The sequence below is a fragment of the Perca flavescens genome, chromosome 5 (genome assembly GCF_004354835.1).
Source record: "Perca flavescens isolate YP-PL-M2 chromosome 5, PFLA_1.0, whole genome shotgun sequence".
Classification (NCBI taxonomy): Eukaryota; Metazoa; Chordata; class Actinopteri; order Perciformes; family Percidae; genus Perca; species Perca flavescens.
In genome coordinates, this window is record NC_041335.1 from 21,404,706 (window position 1) to 21,425,764 (window position 21,059).

General features: G+C 41.5%; 1 long non-coding RNA gene across 1 annotated transcript; it reads right to left on the reverse strand.

Annotated features, from left to right (window-relative positions):
- Positions 1–1,945: 1,945 nt before the first annotated feature.
- Positions 1,946–18,366, reverse strand: LOC114556404 (uncharacterized). Its single transcript, XR_003692660.1, has 5 exons — positions 18,277–18,366; positions 13,965–14,310; positions 7,595–7,671; positions 3,120–3,219; positions 1,946–1,986 (listed from the first exon to the last, which is right to left on the reverse strand). It is a non-coding gene; the product is annotated as an uncharacterized LOC114556404 (long non-coding RNA).
- Positions 18,367–21,059: the final 2,693 nt, after the last annotated feature.

A 21,059-nucleotide genomic window follows, 5' to 3' on the forward strand; every position in this document is an offset into this window, starting at 1 on the left:
GACGTAACAGCTAGAGATGCAAGTAAACAAATGGCAGCTGTAGAGTAAAATCATCTTCATTAACAATACTTTTCTGTAAGAAATAAATCCAGTTTTAGAATTTATATTTTTGATGAGCAAAATGAGCTGCTATGGTAAATGGGAATTTCAGTAATTGATCAAAAGCTATTGCAATGCATCTATACATTTCTATTGTTTATAAGGTCAAATGAAGGGTGGGGATTTTGCAATAAAGCATTACTGTAAATCACATACATGCAAGTTCCACCAACAAAGAGTAAATTACAGTCAAACAGTCCAAAAAGACAGAAAAGAAGGTCATTAATGGCAAGTTTAAAGTCCTCACACGCAACTCAGACATTAACATGTAGATAGTAGAGAAACATGAATTATGGTGTGTTATATAATATTTTTGATACTGTAATCCTTAAGCAAATGTACTGTATTGCACATATTGATTCATTTATGCAGTGTCATTTAAAACCATGATAATTCTGCATTATACATAAGATCTACAAGTGTGTTGCAGTTACAAAAAGTATTTGTATTGACTGTGAAGCCCAGAGGTCAGTGCTGCTGTAATACAACAACATGTACTAGTCTTTCCAAGCTTTGAAGATGTTTATTACAGAATAATGTTCGCCAGCCTAACTGCCACAGCTCTTCCAGCCTTCAAAAGCTCTTTAAAATGTGCTGTTTCACTTACCATTTTGCTTCATCTCACAACAATAACCTGTCACCATTTGACTGTATGCATCACTGTAAGCACACATTAGTAACAGTAAGTACATACATGGAGGTGAGTCCAAAGGTTAGCTATTACTGTAACAGCTGCAACAGGTAATACTCCATGAAGAGGATTCTATGTAGATGAAAATAGATTTTGAAGTACTCTTAACAGTCCATCTCTACAGGTGAGTGTCAGAGATGCTACAATTTTGCTCAATATAGCTCATTTTTTTAAATGTGTGTGATCAAATAATGCAACTGCAGAAATGTTGGTTTTTCAAAAATAAGAGTGAAACCGTTAAAGTCCTTGCATGGTCCAAAGTGTCCATTCCCTGTGTATCCCTGGTCAGTCTGCTAATATTATGTCTGCCTAGCCATTTTTAAACACCTAAACCATTATTTAAAGTGGACCCTGATGCTGTTCTTTTTTACTGCATGAACATCTGTGAGTAATTGTTTAAGGGAATTTACTGTAATCTGTCCCCACAAGGTGTGTTTCAGTGCATAGTCTGAAGTTTGAAAACACAGAAGCCACAGAACAGAAGAAGAGTATTATGAATTCTCCCACAGTCCATAGTTGATTTTTAAACTGATTTTGAAAATGAAGGACTACTCCTTTTGTAATTTGCCAGCCATGGGTACCAATGGGGTTTAGGGGGACTTGCACACTCCTTTAGCATACCCCCCAAAGTTATAAAAACTACCTCCCAAAGTAATCTCATTATAATTAGATAACAATTTCTCAGTTGCAAAAACGCCATTGTACAGTAGCCTCCATTATAGAACTAAGGCATGGATGGTACATAACCTAAAAATGCACCGTAAGTCAGGACTGAATATACAATAACAACCTTAAGAGTACAAGCGGCCAAAATGGGTTTCCTCAGGAGGGTGGCTGGCGTCTCCCTTAGAGATAGGGTGAGAAGCTCAGTCATCTGTGAGGAGCTCGGAGTAGAGCCGCTGCTCCTTTGCGTCGAAAGGAGCCAGTTGAGGTGGTTTGGGCATCTGGTAAGGATGCCCCCTGGTTGCCTCCCTATGGAGGGGTTCTAGGCATGTCCAGCTGGGAGGAGGCCCAGGGAAGACCCAGGACTAGGTGGAGGGATTATATCTCCAACTTGGCCTGGGAACGCCTCGGGGTACCCCAGTCGGAACTGGTTAATGTGGCTCAGGAAAGGGAAGTTTGGGGTCCCCTGCTGGAGCTGCTGCCCCCGCGACCCGACCCCGGATAAGCGGATGAAGAAGATGGATGGATGGAACCTTAAGAGTTCAGAAAGTTATCATTTGCATTATTAACTCAATCAACCACAGAAGTATTGTAAAAATAGGGACATTTCATTAAACGTTAAGTACACTAACACAGACTGTAGCATGACTGATAGTTTATTTATTAAATCATCCCATAAAGCACCCATCACCATTACTTTATGTAATGCAGCCATTATGAGCTGGTACACGAACTTCTCCGGACTGTAGTGAACCTGCCATGTCTCGTCAGGTAAAGTTGGGGTTGGTGAGTTCGAGGGCATGCAATAACCAAGACTCTGAGTATTAGCAGTGCTCCTTCTCTCCCCGGCCCCACACTGAGCTCACAGACAACCAGACAGAAAACCAGACAACCAGACAGACGGACAGACAGATAGATAGATAGATAGTATATGTATTTATTTGATAGCAAAACACAAAATGCTTGTGTTTTTAACCCATCCTACACAGCCAGTGTAAGAGGTCGAAAATGTTGCATAAATCCTGTAGTACAAACTTGTCAGTTAAGCCTGTGTTCTGTTCATTTTGCTAAATGCTTGGAAAACTAAGCAGCGAGAGTCCACTTTAAGGCGGAGTAACAGTGAGTGGGCACTGCAATTTCCTCTTTCTGTAGTCAGACGCACTACTTGTGTAGGTGTTTGTGTATATCCGTCACTTGCGTCATGCTGTGTGTTTCCATATTTTACAAGATTACCTCTTTGAATGACTTGTTTTAAATATCAGCTGTGGAAATGCCCATATTTGTGAAGATGATGCAGAGTAAATGCTAAAAAGGTGTTTCTCAATTTCTCAATTCAAATGCAAAAACATTTAATTCACATTAATTTGTCCCCCACAAACTAACTTTGTACTATATAGATTTAAAAACATATTTAACCTCTAAAAATGATTTAAAAAAAGCAGCAATATGGCTCTCCCAAAGCTCAACCACATGAGAGGCTACCAGCAGAAGCCTGTCAGCATGTAGTTGCATCGCTCAAACATTACTTGAGACCGGTGGCAATTGTCAGAACCACTTAACACGGGAACAATGGTAAAGGTCTTCAGAAGTTAAGGCAGGATGTTCTGCTCTAAAGCTTCTCTGATTCAAATATTGTGCAGAATATACAAAGAGATGAGCGACTTACCAAATGTGAAGGATAGAGGAAACAGCTGTGTTGTCATGGATAGAGAGGCTCCTCGTGACGAGGCATGTGGGTGATTCTGTCTCCATGGTAACCTAAGATCCTACCACAGGAACAGTTTGTGAAGAGAAGAGAACAGAAGATGTAGAGGCTGAGAACTTGGGAAATTCTCACTTTTTTTGAGTATATGAATTTGGATGTCACACATCCAACTCCCATTCTTACAGAGACATTCTTACAGTTGCCAAATTACAAAGGAGTGCTGTCACTCTTAGCCTCCTACACATTGGCTCTAAAAATGATGAAAGACAGTGTTTTTAATGAGTTAATATAGTAGGAAGGCCAAATAAAAAATTAGACAATCACTTTTGTTTAAAGACATTGACTTGACAAGTGAAATTATTTGAATTAACTATTATTTATTATTATTTATTTTATTTTATTAACCCCCTAACCCTAACCCTTAATTATTAACACGGATGCAAGTCCTTCAAAGTCAACCACAATCCTCAACAAAACATCTACAGCCAGATGTGGCTCCTTCCAAGTCAATCAACATCATCTTAATGATGAAGAGATGAAGATGAAGCGATGAAGAGCACTAACACCAAACTCAAAAAGAAAAAGTCAGAAAATTACTATGTAGTGTGAAATGGGTTGCTTGTAGTGATACAATCACTGAGAATAATCACCTAGTACCAAGTCTGTGCTGACCATCAGCTCCCTCATCAACAAAGCACAACAGAGGATGTACTTCCTGTGGCAACTGAAGAAATTCAACCTGCCAAAGACGATGATGGTGCACTTCTACACAGCCATCATTGAGTCCATCCTCACATCCTCCATCACCATCTGGTACACTGCTGCTACTGCCAAGGACGAGGGCACACTGCAGCGTGTCATTCGGTCTGCAGAGAAGGCGATTGGCTGCAATCTGCCGCCGCTCCAGGACCTTTACGCCACCAGGACTGAAGCGTGCTGGAAAGATTGTGGCTGACCCTCCCACCCCGGACACAAACTCTTTGAGTTACTCCCCTCTGGCAGGAGGCTGAGGTCCATCAGGACCAAAACCTCACGTCACAAGGACAGTTTTTTCCCCTCCAACACTAGCCTTATTAACAAGGCACGGAACCCACCCTGACTCTCCCCACACTCCACCTCTGGCTCCTCATGCCACTGTTTCTACTCTGCTGTACCGTTCCTTTTTATTTATTTTATTTTACATTTTAGTTTTTATCTTTATTAATACATACTGTGTGTATATATTTATAGTTATATTGTTTATATTCTTCTTATCCTTCTTACATCTAGAGAATGTGACATGCACCAACAACACCAAGGCAAATTCCTTGTATGTGTAAAAAACGTACTTGGCAATAAAGCCCTTTCTGATTCTGATTCTGCAGTTCCCTTCAGCTCTGCAGAGATTTTTTAACATCTTTCAGCTAATTTTTGTTTTGTTTAGTTTTTTCGGTTTGCAACTTTCCTGTTTTGGTTCAGTCTCCATTCTAATGAGGTTTGTTTATGTGTTATATGTTTTCAGCTAAAAAAGCTTGGATAATTTCACTGTACACTACATGCTCAGCACCAAACAGCAGATAGACAAAGTTAGTGACTAGCTGCAGCGAAGCATTTAGGAAGCTAAAGAGCCAGATGTTTCCCCCAGGAGATGGTGAAGAGCAAAACGAGTGAATGTTGGACTTACATTTGTACACAAACATGATTCCAAATGAATGCTAATGTTGCTCTGTATCTGCTGGGTGTGTAAACAAGCAACCGTTTGAAAAATTCTACAAGGTGATAATATGTTGTTGTGTTTACAGCTTGTCAGCTGGCTAAAAAAATATTCAATGCAGATTCAGTAATGCAGTCCCTCCAGAAAAACGTGATTATGCGATCGCATAATTCAATTCATAATCAGGCAAAGTCTACATATTTATGCGGGGGCCGCATTTTTTCAAATACGCCACACCTTCGCCGCATAAATTGCCAATTTCCGCGCAAAATATGCGAAGCTTGCATAATCCCCGCATTTTTGTTGCAAAAAAGTCAGATATATCTTAGCAGAAAGTTGAAAAATGTTGCATTTACTTCCAAGGGGGTAAGCTTCGCTTCAGAACTCGAACCTCCTGTGGCGCCATTTTGATGCTACAAAACGATCACCTCCCGTTAGCATTCCACTGACTGCCATTCATTTTGATGTCACTTTGACAGCAAATAACTTTACATCTGAAGTGTCTATTTGCCCATTGTTTATTTCTAAAGAAACAACAATGTATAAAAGGCTCCATTACCTTGTACCTTATGTTATGGCTCCGTAGCAGACGTTTTTATAAAAATAGGCTAATGATTGTGTCACATAGTAGAGGAATTACCGTATAGTACAGGAGAAGCTCGCAGGCAGTTTCGACTTACATTCGCTGTTTAATTTTAATTACTAATGTTAACTAGCATTTTAGTTAGCAATAATTATCCTGTACCCATGTTATCTCCTTACATATACCTACGCTCTCTGTCTCTGCAAGATTGGGAATAATTGAGATTTCTCTTGGCACAGCTACCAGAAGACTTACAAGTTTCAGACACGTTGCTCACATCACATCTACGTCTTCGAGCTCAGTTGGAGGCTGCGCAGTAACGCTCATTGCTCACCGGAAAAGTGCTTCTAATATACTTAGGGGAGATCACTGTTTTTTCTCTTTGTCATCAAACCGCAGTTTTTGCAAGTCCCCGCAATTTTTGCAAGTCCCCGCAATTTTTGCAAGTTTTTTTTTTTTCCTGGAAGGACTGGTAATGAAACACTGTTCATTTATAGTAAGCAAATCTTCATTATATATAAGTTATTATCCTTGGAAGCAGCACAATTTGTACTGACGTGTTGCTGACATGTTTAATTCCTTAAGCCATATCATGTTTTTATTCATGAAATGTAGGATTGTGGGATGCACCTGTACTGCCTGACGTTTCCCTTCAGAGAAAGAGAGGTTGTGGTCAAAAAAAACACTGTTGGAAATGTGCACACAGAATGTGCGTCTGCATGACACAATGTGTTATTTGGCTGTCATGAGGCAGACAACGGAAACAAGGTGTGCAGGCCCTCAAGCCTTTGACCTCTTGTTCTTTCATCGCTTCCCCAGAATATATTCGTACCCGCATTCAAACATAGTTTTTTTTTTATTCGGACAGAAAAGTTTGCTGTAGGCATATGTGCTGCTTTAGCAAACACAAATAGGCCTATTGGCCCATTAAATGTTTTTCATTAATTTGCTGTTCTAATCAATGTGTGTTTATGCACAGTGTACAAACTCTTATCCTAATTTCTGTTTGGGACATGCTGTACTTTCTCTCACGATGCTCATCAGCAGCATAGACCACAAAAATGAAAATAGGAGGTCAGATAAATAAATGTATTACAGCAATCAAAGTTCATGACCGAGATAAACTTAGTGCCATAACTGTGCCTGATATGAAAATCTTAGTTTTGCACTGTAAGCCATGTGCATGCTAATTAGACAGCTGCAGCTGATTCAGATCGCTGCTGCTCGAGTCCTCCCTAATAAGACCAAGAAAGTGAATGCCTTGACTCTAGTTGAGGTCTTTACACTGGCTACCTGTCTGATAAGAACTGATTTCAAAATACTACTGTTCCAAAGCATTGAATGGTTTGGGGCAAAAATACATCCCTGATCTTCTGATACATTATGAACCATCCAGACCTCTCAGGTCGCCTGGGACAGCTCTGCTTTCTGTCCCCAGAGTCTAGAAGCAGTGTTAAACCTTACCTTATTCTATTTTAGCTTGTTTTTATTTTCTATTATCTTTAAATTATTATTTAATGTTTTACACAAAGCACTTTGAATTGCCTTGTTGCTAAAATGTGTTATATAAATAAACTTGCCTACGCTGAGAAATTAGATAATGAGATCAAATTACTCTGATGTCCTATAATTCTGGTTTAAAACACCATGAAACTAATTTAGGGTGGTTATGTAAGTTGATCACAAGAAGAGAACATGAGGACCTAATAATGAGCTCTGGCTGACAGTAACTTTTGATGTCTGGCCATCTGGCTCTCTTTGTAATTTAAGTTATGATTAAAGCATGAAAGCCAAGCTGTTAGAAGACCTTTACATAAACTTAGAAGATTGTCATTATAGTTCTCAGAAACTAATAATATCTTATATTGCTGGCAGTTAAAGTGATATGAATGTTGTTGCTTGATTAATTTGAAAAAATTTGCAAATTTGACTTGAAAGGAACCAAAAATAAATATTCCTATATCTTCACAGTGACACATTCCATTACATTAAATCACACTTATCTATACTGAGGAGGCTACCTCTCATCCTTATCTTTTTTTGGGAGCTAAATAGCAGGCCATATAAAGAGAAAGCTCAGATGTATCCACAGGTGTGTCTAGAAATAAAAGCCATCTGTGAAGTGCGATAAGGAGAAGAAATATCTAACTTTTTCCTCACCTGAAAAATGTTATCCCAGAGGCTTCTCAGCCAAGGCAGTGCAGCAGTCTTCTTTGCTGTTTCACTCACAGACGATTCTGCAGAGAACAGTTATCAGTTTATTATATTATCTGCTTCCCATCACCTTTTAAAGCAGCTTGTGTTTTAAAGGTCCAAGAGTGCCCTTTATATAGAAAGTGTGGCCAACTCAAATCATGGGCGCCATATTGGAGACCAACGTCAGATGACTCTACAGTGTAACGCTATGGGGCGAATATGCTATCTTGAAATAAATCGCTTATTTTCACGGGCATATACATGTTATTATCAACGTTTGTCAATATATAAAAGGCCCAGAAATATTTCAGTGTATATTTACCTTCTATATCGTAAATGGGCCTAAAAATTCCCATTCTAGTGAGTGACCAGTCGCCTAATAAGTCTCTGAGAAGTGTTCACCTTTCTAATGTCCGCTAGCATACTTACAGGCTAACTACAACGCTAGCATAAGGCATGGCTAACTTCAAACTTTATTCATTTCTTAAGCAGTGTTAGAACTTTTTTGACAGCACGGTACACATTAACAATGGTATTACTATATTTGTCCTATGTAAGTTGATATATCAAAGAGAGAAATTGACATTTACCTCACACAATAATGAACAGCTCCCATACTTTTCGGCTGTTTGGTTCACGGGGGGACTTGTGAATTCCTTTGCCGCTTCCCTGTCTTTCATTGCAGCCAAACGCGAAACAGTTGGGCCTTTTTTCTGTGATTTATGTCATTTTTCCACTATTCCCTGCACTGTGTCCATGGGAATCAGATGAATGTTGGTATCCAACATGGAGTCCATGAAACACGTGACCACCTCGGAACCAATCGCATAAAGGGATAGCTCAGAACATTTGATTCCCTAATTGGCCACACTCTCTATATAAAGGGCACTAAGTCCAATATGTAATACTGACAGCTAGTGTTTGAAATGGTTAGGCTACTGTAGTCCAAATTCAAAATACTGAAAATAGTCATCTCCCCTGGCCCCTCCTCCCCAGCGTCAAAGTTCAAGGGAGTTGCAAGGTTGAGAACGCTAAACCCAAAGTCACACAATGTCAATGCTAGCTCGATGCTAGTCTCGCATTTCCAGACATTACTCCACAGCGCAGCAGAGTTGCTAGATGCTGCTATGTTGACACTTATAAAAGCCCATGCTCTCTTGGAGCTGGCTGACAGTGATCTTTTATTGACTAACCGTAACAACGACCGCTAAAAACAGCAAACAGTAACTGACAGCCACCCTTTCTCAGCTTAACGTCACTGCAACAGCTGCTAAAAAGACTGCGACCCCACGGTCGTCTGTACCAAGGGCACAGTCACTCTCTGTCGCCTACGCCTGCTGAACAGAAGCGGGGGAACAATTTCGGCAGGGGGGAGATTGTCGGTCCTACTACTTCCAGACCTGTTATGCAGCTTGTCTATACACTGTACAGTCAGTACATTATACATTATGGTTGCATGCCAGTTTGTAAGAAAGTGGGACTCATCTTACTGTCTAACATATCATAACCTTGAAGCTGGCAATGGTTACGTAACCACAATAACATAACATAACTTTACATACATTGCAAAACGACCTGTGGAGAACACTATGTCCCAATCCAAAAATTCAGGCTATGGGGTTAAGTTAAATTGTATGTTTACATTATGAGGAAGTCAAACTTGCTGTTTCTGGCATATGTCATGGATCCTTCGTTAGCAGTTAGCGTGTATTAGCATGGCGGCTTTAGCACCATTCAGGATCACTTCACCGGCTGTGTTTTTTTTGCGAGTAACTAACTTGAGTACTGAATGTTGAAATGAATAAAAAAAAATCGATCTCCCTACGTTAGCCGTGATAAAAGGAATGAAGTTTAACACCTCCCTGATTAGGAGGAAATTAGTCAACTTGGTGTCCTTTTAGACTCTAAGCTGTCTCCATTTTTTAAATGCATCTCCAATATTTACCCATGTTTTATCTTGTCTCTGATTGCAACCGTTTAGAAAGATGGCAAGTTTTTTTTTTAGGATAATATCAAGAAGTCTATTGGAAAACATATCCAGCATTAAAATTATATTTTCAAAAGAGGCAAATCATTGATATCTATCAAGAATTAAGTTTTTGAAGTCAGACACAATGTTTAAAATGTGTGACATCACCCTGAGTTTTCTAATCCTGGCTTTATCACACCTCTATTTTCGAGGGCACTATCGGGAGACCGTAGGTGGTTAGATTGGAAATGGAAAAAAAGTGAACGGAAATCTGTGGCGGAGTAGCATTTAGGGTTAGATTACGTAATAGCTCAGTTTTAAGCTCTGCAGTAACTTGGCCTAAATATTTCCATTGTCTAAAATTCCACACTGCCTCCATCTCCTCCTCTACTCCACCTCTAATGCGCCACTGGAAATAAAGAGGTATAATTATGTTAAAAATGAAGCACCCAAATGCTTTAACTCTTTTCCAGCTACTATCAATGTCAATTATTTGAGAACAAGGCTCCAGCCACAGAAAAGTGGCAGATAGGAAAGGCAGTTCCTTATCTACAAAGGATACAAAACAGGCACAAAGCAGATTATTATATCTCTTAGAGGCTAAATATAGTGCCTGTGACCGGAAAACAAAGACGTAACTGTAAACTTCCATCCTCGTTGCTATTCTGATCAGTTTTGAAACGTGAGAATGCTCATGACAAAAGTCTTTTTGGCAGAGAGCCTGAATTCTCTGTGACAAAAGTGTCTGTGAGAGGAAATGGTCAGCAAATGTGATAGTTTTCTGTTTGCTTCATTATTTTGTTGGCTGTAATTTGTTTTTGTTTTTTTTTAATCATTTTTTAATCATTGTTTATCTTTAATGTAATCATGAAATCGTGGACAATGTGCTTTAGACAGTGGACCATACTAAGGGTGTTTTCACACATATAGTCTGTTTGCTCTGGTCTGAATCAGTTGATGAGTTTGTAAACTTGGAGCATTTTCCCCTTCGATTTCTTCCACATAGAGAAAAATCCAAGCAAACCAAAATACATCACTATGAACCATGCAAGAACGCTCGCTCCGCTTATTTGTCAGATGTGTCTGGGGTGGGAGCAAAAAAGTAAAAACAGGATGAAGGTCCTGTGTTCTGGACTAGTTCACATTTTTTGCATCTCCATGGTCAAACCAGCTTATTTAATTTAAATAATTTTTCAAACATCGTTTTGCGAGCGAAGTTACTACGTCTGCTATGCTCTCCGAGACTTTGCTTTGCTCTTCTGGCGTCATCTCCAACTTTAGCAGCAGCTGGTTTGACCACGAAAATGCAAGTGAAAGCGAGCTTGACCGCAGTCTATTTCTGTGAGAGAAACATTGCAAGCTGCTACAGTTTGCTAGCCTGACATTGTCATATTAGTCAGAATATGAGTCTGATACTGCTCCATTGGGCTGTGATTATGGTGCGTGTTTCAAACGAACCAGGAAAGAAAATGCCTCTGCACTCAATTGGATAGACTTACAACCAATCACAGCAACAGAGACAGACGTCACAGAAGCTGCAAGTCAAGGCAGCAGTTTCCGTGTCGTGCGGACAGGTGTGGCAATGTGTATTCATACTAGGCCTGCACGATTCGGGGAAAAATATGAAACACAAACACAAAACAAATTGGGAGTACCAAACAGATTTTTTTGGCACCTACAGTGCATCACCGCAAGCCTGTAAACAGGGTTCAATGAATAAAGAAAATAATATGGCCCTGATCAGGCCTGGACTGGCCATCTGGCATACCGGGCATTTTCCCGGTGGGCCGACGCACTTTTGGGCTGAATAGCCGATATAAATAGGCCTTTTTTTTTGGGCCGGGCCGGCCCAAAAAGGACTCACAGCCCATTGGTTAATTTTCTTTATTGGAACTGGCCTGACCCAATCAAATCCAGGAACCCCTTTCCACACTGCGATATTTTCTTTCCCACTATGGCCACGCCAAGACCTGTCCTTCAATAGCATTCACACACTACTATTGGCCAGGCGTCCATGCTTACATGTACAGGTCCTATCCCCTGACCAATCCCCTAACCCTAACCTTAACCACTCAAGGTCAAATGCCTGACCCCAACCAATTGAGCTGCTTTGTAGGGTGATTCTTGGCGTGGCCATAGTGGGATTCGTAATTTTGCTTCCTCCGGGACACAAATTTACGAATCCCACTATGGCCCTGAGACACGAGCTGTAATAGTTATGCTGGTTTTTAGCATTCACGTGAAAATAAACAAACAACCACCAAAGTGCAAGGGAGGTGCAAAGAAATTACAGGACAAAAAGAATAAGAATCTACAGGCGGATTCCTCAAAATGTGCCAACACTTCTGACGTTTGGGGCTGTAGTAGCTGCTTCAACATCAGCATTACTTGAAGCCAAGGAGGAGAGGTGGCTGGTTATACAGAGAAGCAGCATCATGACAGGGAAGAAGCAGAGGAGGAGAGTGACCATGACAGGGTCATGGGAGCGAGTGAGGAAAAGATGGAAGAGAGAGTAGGTGACGATGTGGTAAGGAGTAGGCAAATTAACAGGGACTCTCAGGAAGGGAGGGAGGCTGTGTGTGTGTGTGTGTGTGTGTGTGTGTCACGTCATAACGATAAAAAGCAGTTTGGCTGTAACATTAAAGTTAGTGGTTGTCAGGTAACCTAACTGCTTAAGCTTACATTGAAAATGCTAGTGGTTAGCCTGTTGGGTAGCTGAAAAGTGTGTGTGATCTATAAAATCAGTGTTGATACAAGCATCAGTGTTCCTTGAATGGCTTAATTAGCTTCTGTTGTATTGGTGCTCTTTTCCAGGGCACATACTACTCTCAGCTTTATTGTAGCTTTTGGGAAGGGTTATGGTTATGGTTATAGTATTTAGCAGACACTTGTGTCCAAAGCGACAAAATATGAATCTTACAATAGCTCAAATTAACAGTAAACAGTTTTTAAACTTGCTAAGCCAGTATTAAGCAAAATAGTAACAATAACAATAATGGCAATACAATATCAAATATCAATAATAAAAAATAATAAAAATACCATGAATGAATTATTTAAGTGTAAGATCAACAGATAAGTCTTGAGACCCCTCTTAAAGGATCCAAAACGATCACATGAATGCTGAACACTAGGCAACTCATATAATAGAATGCACGCATATTTTAAGAGGACTGCCTGCAGGGAATGTGTCTGACCAATCACGGTGGGTGTGGGCCGCCTGGGCCAAAAATGCCAGGGCCAATTTTTTGTCCCAGTCCAGCCCTGGCCCTGATACAGGCTCTATCTGAACTACTTGAACATGCCTTTACATAATTAAAACATGTAAATGTCAATGTCAAATGCTTTCATTAAATGAATTGAAGGAGAAAAAAAAAAATCTAAGTCATTTAAAAATGTAATCACGAACAGGGGTGAATTGAGATCGCGATTTTATAACGATTTATCACGCAGGCCTAATACATATGTGATCGCGGTTCTCTGTTCCTCTTGTAAAATTAATGCGCTGTCGATACCTTCTATAACAGACAACAAATTCAACCTAAGCGCTCTTTGGTGACGTGGTTGATTACGTTACTGTTGATCATCTGTCCATCATCGTATAAAGCCCGCCCTGACAATTGGATTGGTCCAAAGAGCTCTGGTTCGAGCATAGTTGCTCCACAACGGATCGAGTCCAGACCTAACTTCCCGACCTCAAATGTTGTGGGCGGGGCTATGTTTGGCTGACAGTTTGCTGCTCTGCCACATCGCAAATTGCAAAGCACACCTGACTACAGGAGCTATTTAGCTCAGACTTGCGGAGTACACATAGGTGGGGCGGTTCGAGGTCGGATCACGTTCTCACCATGAATGAATCACTCCAGAGTTCTATTGAAAGCGTACAGAGAGCACCTCTTCAAGGAGCTCTCGGTACTCTTGTTAGGTCCTGCATTCACACCTGTCCAACAAACCGCACCAAGGGGGAAACTTAACAATTCAACCGAACTAAATGAGGCAGGTGAGGCAAAGCCCCCTTAATTATTTTGTATTCATTGTACCTCAGGAAGAGCATCATTTGCATTAGCAATGGCAGATAAGAATCTAAATAACCACACATCAATTACCTTTTTACACATGTAGTAAACATATATTTGATGTTTTCATTGTTTTCCATGATGTTTTATCAACATTTGACAACGTAACGTCTAGAAACTGTTGTGAACTGTTGTGTTTTAGCTCATGTTCAAACATGATCTGTTTTATATTCAAGTATACCTGCCATGGAAAAAATAGCTTTGAATTCTACACAAAGGCCATAGGAGGGAAGGTGTTCCAACACGTGGTTCATGCAGAATGGGGTGTAATGGGACGTGCGTTGCTCACCTCTGCTCTCTAACCTGGGTGGTGGCTGACTTTCACAGCATTGTTCCAGGCCTCCCATACTCCGCCATTTTGTTTCCTGTGCAGAACAGGAAGTCCTGCCTGCAGCTGTTCCCAGAAATGTGAACTAAAGAGCTTTTTCAAGCACAAGCACAAGCACAAGCACACACACACACACACACACACACACACACACACACACACACACACACACACACAGAGTATACACACATCCTCTTCCTTCATGCTTCCCCTCGCAGAGTTCAGGATGCTCCTGTCTGATGTGAAGATGACCCCCAGGGATGATGGGATGAAGCCGAAAGCACGTCTGCTTTCCTTTCCAAGACATCTGCAAAAGTATTCAAGGATATTGCAACATACAGGTAATTTTGTACAGGCTCAAACACAAGAAATAATTGCGATAATATAATAGAATAAGCGTACCATAAAACACATTCTTGTACTGAGTAATTAGATTAAAATCTTTTCAGGGTTTATAGGATTCTATAGGTTGTGTGCTTTTGAGGCTCCCTCTACTATTCTTTGTTTTTCACGCTGGCAGCCTTGTCTTTGTTCCCATGCTCACCTTGTGGGAATGTAAGTGAACCTGTGATCCTTGTCCACAGCATGGCGGACAGATCCTCATATGAAGTCAATTATACAACCGTGGGAAAACACCTAATGACCCCATTCTTACTGAGGGACTGATGCCCTCATGGCTGCATGTTGAAAAAGTTCTAACGAATAGATGTTGATATTATTTGGGCATCAACAATTACATCACAGTCTAGATTATACAATTAGTGAGACATTTTATCTGCGCCGTTATTGTTTCTGTGCAGTGATCCTGATAACCACTGCACGTTTTAACAGATTGGAAGTCAATTTAATAACCATGCAGAGTCTGCAAGCACTCGCAGGTGGTTGCAAAGACAGACAGCATACACGCATCATGTACAGTACTTTATTGATAACGATGAATGTTCTTATCACAATGTACTTATCACAATCTTATCAGCCAGTGCCAGAACAGCTGGGATTAAAAAGGTTTCCGGACACTTACTGTAAACAGACTGAAAGCAGACTGATATACCACCCACTTGCAAATCTGCTGCATATTATCATTTAACAACATTTAACAAGCACTCCAGCAACAAATTAGTTGGAAATGCTCACAGTTTGCCAGAGCCTAGTGGAACTAATTTCCATGATTGAATGATGTATCGATAATAGCACTTTAATTGGTCCTCACTTGGCCCACTTTTCCCAAGGTTGTAAGCGACTGGGGATTATCCCTCAATACATTTGGTGGGAGACAGGAAAGTACCCTGGACAGTAGACATCTTGCCAGTCCATCAGGTTGAACATACACCCTCTCATGGTCTGTGGGCAATGTAGACTGCATCTGATTTGAAGTGTGGGAGGGAACTGAAAGATTTGGAGGGAACACACTCAAATGCGAGGAGAAGCATGAGATATTTTACATTCGATTTTTTAACATAATTGTAATACTCCCTTTGGAAATTTCAGTAGGAGTTATGATTTTAATTAGCACTGCCATTATTCTGTTTTGAATATCTTGTTTGATTACTCATGGACTAAGAAAAGGACATTTTTCAATGTTGGCAATTGGGTGATGCATATTTAAAGAACTTTCACAATGTGACTATGGGCCCTATTTTACGACCTGTCGAGCGCCAGTGTGATGTCATGGGAGCGCCGTTACTGTTTATACTCGCGCGTGGTGGTCGCGACACTAGTTGTAGTCTTCTCCTGACTAGAGGTGGCACTAAAGACTTTGCTCTTTCTACGGACTAGATGAAGAACAAAAAAGGTAAACAACGGCAGAACTGGCAGCAGCATTGACGTCAATGCTTTGATTTGATTTGATGACCTACTTGGTCGGATCAAGCCTTTCATTCACCATAAAAGAACTCATCTTAACCCAGTAAGTTTACAAGAGAGACTTGCAGTCACTCTGAGAGTCCTGGCATCTGGCTACCCTCAAGCTTGTTCATGCTTCTTGTTTCCGCTTTGTCACACGCCGCTGAAAATAATAGAGTGGTGCACGCCCTCTGGTGGTGCACTCAAAATCCTGGCACACCAGCGAGATCTACGTCATTTTGACGTAAAACGGCCCCTAACAATATAAGCGCACGGCGTGAAGCGCATGGCGCAGGTGTGCTTAGGGCGTGCATGTCCAAATCCACTTTTGCTAGTTTTACGGCGGAAAAAAGGGTCCGTGCGCCAGGCGCATGGTTCAAAAGGGTTGTACTTAGTGTCTTAATTTTCTTAATTTATAGGTGTATTTTGGGCATAACATGCAATAAACCAATCAGAGTGTCATCTCCCGTTCCCTTTAAAAGCCAGGCGCGTTTGTACCTTGGCGCATTGCTATTATGATGGTGGATTTGCACCGTCATATTTTTATTTGTAATCTTTTGCATGTTTGTGTGCTGCTGCGCTTCCCTGTGTGTGTGTAAGAAGTATAGTGTGCACGCGCTGTGCACGAGCCTGGGCGCATTTTACTAATTTGCTGTTAAAATAACATTGAAACGCTGCGTTATTGACGTTAGACCAGGTTTTTGTTGGTCAATGGCACGATCACTTCCCGCTGCCTCAAGACCAACATGTCCATGGGCGCAAACATGGGCGTAGGTGCATTTGCTATTTAAACGACGTGGGAGCTGGATTGGAAATTGACAACTGAGTCGGTCTTAAACTAACAAAGACACTTGCGTCGGGCTTCGCGCTGCGCCGGGTGCAAGATAGGGCCCTATATGTAGAACACTAAACTGAATATCGGTTTGTGTGATTGATCACCAATTACAACGATCACTTATTTCCTGTTGCCTTCTGCCCACTTTTTCCAATATCTGACAAAATGCAATCACCCTTATAAAACATAAACTATCACGACTGGAAGCCCTTTTTGCTCAGATTAGACATTTAAGCTGCAACAAAACAACGCTCTAAACCAAGAACATAATGGTGTAGTACATTTTCCAATTTATACAACCCTCATTGGAAGAATTAGATGATGAGCAATACCAGTGACTCATTTTATCAAATGACTCCTAAAGTGCACTTCACTTTTCTGTTTCGTATGTGAGAGAAAACTTGCCTCGAGGTATTTATTATTCCTCAAATACACCTTCCAAAATAGACACAGAAATATAGTGTCTTAATGATACTCATGAACCCAAAGAATGTAAATAAATCTCTTACATTCCTGTCATTAATTAGACTTCCTTTCCATATCCTTTGCTTTACCCTCTGGAGGAGCTGGTTTCCTCTCTCCAACCATCCATATGCTTCCTTTAAGGAAGGATGTCATCACACCTCCTCCACTCTAGTGGTTCCACCCTTTCCTCACTTTAAACTCGTCGACCAGTCAAGTTCAACTGTGAAGATTGGGTGTGCAGTATTTATGCCCTGTTTCGTACATTAAGTCCTAATCACATCTCAGTGTGGAGTACAAAGGGGAATATATGTAGGCCTACATTATGGGTGTGCACCTACAAATTTTTTGTGCGCATGGATACTGTGTATGTATTGTGTGTGCAAGGGACTGTGGAAAGAGTGAAGGAACCTCAGAATTATGAAAAGCCAATTACCTCTGAGACAAAGTGTCCTCTCAATATTGTTACCAGCTATTAGGGCTAGTCGATTATGGAAAAAATAATAATCACGATTATTTTGGTCAATATTGAAATCACGATTATTTAACACGATTACTCATTAACCTTTGGATATAATGGATAGTGTCCAGGGTATAATCGTATCTCACAGAAAGGTCTTTGGATCAGAATAAATTCTGTTTTGTGAGTCGGTTTAGCTCATAATTTACACAGCTAATGAACAATTCCAGATACATAACACGATGTGCATCTAACATCACATTTTCACTTACTATGACCACTACTAGCCTACTGTCATTACTAAACATTGTGCCAAAAATAATGTCGCCCCCAGTGGGCTTATTTACTAAGGAAAAAATCCAGCACATAGGGTGTAGGCTACCTTAGAGTAACGTTACGTGAAACAGGTGATTTAACGTCCTTGCTCATTTTACATACAGTTTAACAACAAAACTAAATGCTGAGGGAACGTTACTATGTTTTTTCATGTTTTTGAGCAGTATGCCTATATGCACCGCCACTAATCTGGAACAAGTTTTAAACAGTAGGTGAATACAGCGTGTCGGGAGAATACAAAGTTTACTACAGCGGGGAGGCAGTGGCAGAGGGACCGCAGGGTTAGCTACCGTTAGCTGCTCCCAGACAACAGAGTTGGTTTTGCCTTTTTTGCTCACCAAAACACTGCTGTGGCTGCTCTCCTTCTGCCATCTTTATTCGCGCAGAGTTTTTATATTCCAGCGGAGGATATGCACACAACTTGCCTCCCTGACTGTATAGGCTGAGAGAGTTTATGGCTTCGGGAGGGGCGGATGTGCGCATGCGCGTGTTATTCAGAACACAAGACAAAATAAGTGTTCTTGCAAAACAGAACATGGCAAAATAATCGTTTTTTCTCGATTATACTATTTTGATGATCGTTGGGAGCCAAAATCGAAATTGAAATCGAAATTCAATTAATTGCACAGCCCTACAGCTATATCAAATTCTCTTGTAAACAAAATTTATGCAACAGCCTGAATTCTACGCTGTATCTCTAAGCTGTAATAGTCCAGGGACTAGGACATGTTGTTAAAGAGATTGCATCTGTGCATTGGTGTGTGGTGATTCCACCTGTAAAACAATACCTTGTTTATTGACGGACAAGGCACTCATGGAGAATATCAAAAGTTCATATTGCAGACAATTCATATTACACATGTTTCAGTTAGGATGAGAACAATGTGGGGGAGTTGTCTTTTTTCATTTTCTTTAAAGGAGGCTGGATGAGCTTTGTAGTTGCAATAACGGCAGTTGAGCACGCGGGGCACCATCCACCCACACAGGACATCTATATCTGTGGATCCGTTTGTGACTCACTTAGAAAAAAACGACGGCTCTCTGACTATGGAGGAAGAAGAGGAGGAGTGTGAAATGTTGCTTTGCTCAGGCAGGGAGAGGAGAGGATAACTTGCTCAAGAGCAAGCAAGCTCAGTGACTCATCCTTGGGATTCCATGAACGCACAGGGTGGTGAAGCCTCCCCCTCAACAGGTCCAGAGGAAGTCTTACCCACATAGGTGAGAGCCAGGGAACTTCCTCTTGAAAGGGAAGAGTCACTTTTGCAGTAGAAAATCAGGATTGGAAACGGTGTGGTCAAAGCTGGGGTTGCTCATTTCAAGCAGCACTGGACTTGCTTCCTAATTACTGTAAATCAACTGAAGGCTGTAACCCATTGTCAGTACAGAATCATTAAAAAAAATGATGCAGGGAGTTTTGTCCAAAAGTGAAATGGCATTAGAATTTTAGTGAAAGAAAAACACTTGTCTGAAGTCGTCAAGCATATGCTGCTTTCTGCAGAGAAACCCAATGCACACCCAAATTTCCAATAGCTACATGACCAAATTAAACACCATTCCATTTTGGAGCCAGGCAAATGCTGATTTTTCACATTTGTGTAGGAATGTCTCCGTGAATGTGCCTTGGCATCCACAACCACCATATGTGTGAATGCGTATTAGTTCACACACCTGTCTGTGTGTGTCTCTGTAACAAGCCAGAATTTGTAAAACCCTGTCTTGTCATTACCATCTTTAGCCAAATGTGACGGCAAAGGATATGAGTGGGAGAGAGAGTGTGCGACTAGATTATTCAATGGGAACATATAGCAGGAAACACCAGCACAAGTAAATGCACATATTTTCCCATCGTTGCAACGCCATTATCGACTGAGAATGTAAAGTGGCGCGTTACTACAATTTGGTTGAATGAAGAGCGAGGTGTCAGTCTTTGGCTACACATCAGCTGCCTGGAGAGAGTGGGGGTGGGGGGGTAATTGGCTGGGTGGGCGGATGCCCTGCTCACGTTGTCTCACAGCATGCTCTGACTACCACCAAAGCCGGTCTACGGAAAGCCGTTCCACTCCCTATTCAGCCCCAGTGTACCGAATTTGGTTGCAGTTCCACCAGAGTTCCACTGGGGGTGATCGCGGTCCTGTCCAAAATGAATGGGACTCTATGGAGCTAGATGGCTAAATTTGTCTCTTTCGCCTGATTGTCGTTGAACAATCTCAGATTTGATTGTAGTTTTTGCAAGTTCAACATGGATTATAGGTCTAAAGTTGAATGAACGAGTACTTATGTCCTTTCGATTTTTTACAGGTTGAGTCGTTGTTGCCCATAACACGCTAGCATTCTGCTAATGAATGCTGATTGGTCAGTGAAGGACTGATTACGATCGGAGATCCAGCTTGACGGCATCCGAAGCAGAACCAGAATGTCAGAGTGAATGTTTCAGCGTGGTCTTTAAAACATTAGCAAACCTCTTTCTAGCACGTGTATTGACAGGGAGAGCCTTACGTGTTAGCTATGCTGTCGATGCCTCGAGAGAACAAAGGAAGCGACTCAGAGCTTGCCGTAAAGCACTATCTCTGGCCGTATATGTGTATGACGTCATCGACATTTTAACAGGCATTTTAGAACAAAAAAGCCACTTTAAAAGAATCTAACACCCAGCACCATTGTGACGAAAAGAGAGCTGAGCCAGAAGGCAAAGCTCTCGATCTACAGGGCAGTTTTCGTTCCTACCCTCACCTATGGGCATGAAGGCTGGGTCATGACCAAAAGAACGAGATCCAGGGTACAAGCGGCCAAAATGGGTTTCCTCAGGAGAGTGGCTGGCGTCTCCCTTAGAGATAGGGTGAGAAGCTCAGTCATCCGTGAGGAGCTCGGAGTAGAGCCGCTGCTCCTTTGCGTCGAAAGGAGCCTGTTGAGGTGTTGCCCCCCTGGGCGTGTTCCAGGCACGTCCAGCTGGGAGGAGGCCTCGGGGAAGACCCAGGACTAGGTGGAGGGATTATATCTCCAACCTGGCCTGGGAACGCATCGGGATCCCCCAGTCGGAGCTGGTTAATGTGGCTCGGGAAAGGGAAGTTTGGGGTCCCCTGCTGGAGCTGGTCCCCTGCTGGAGCTGGTCCCCTGCTGCAGC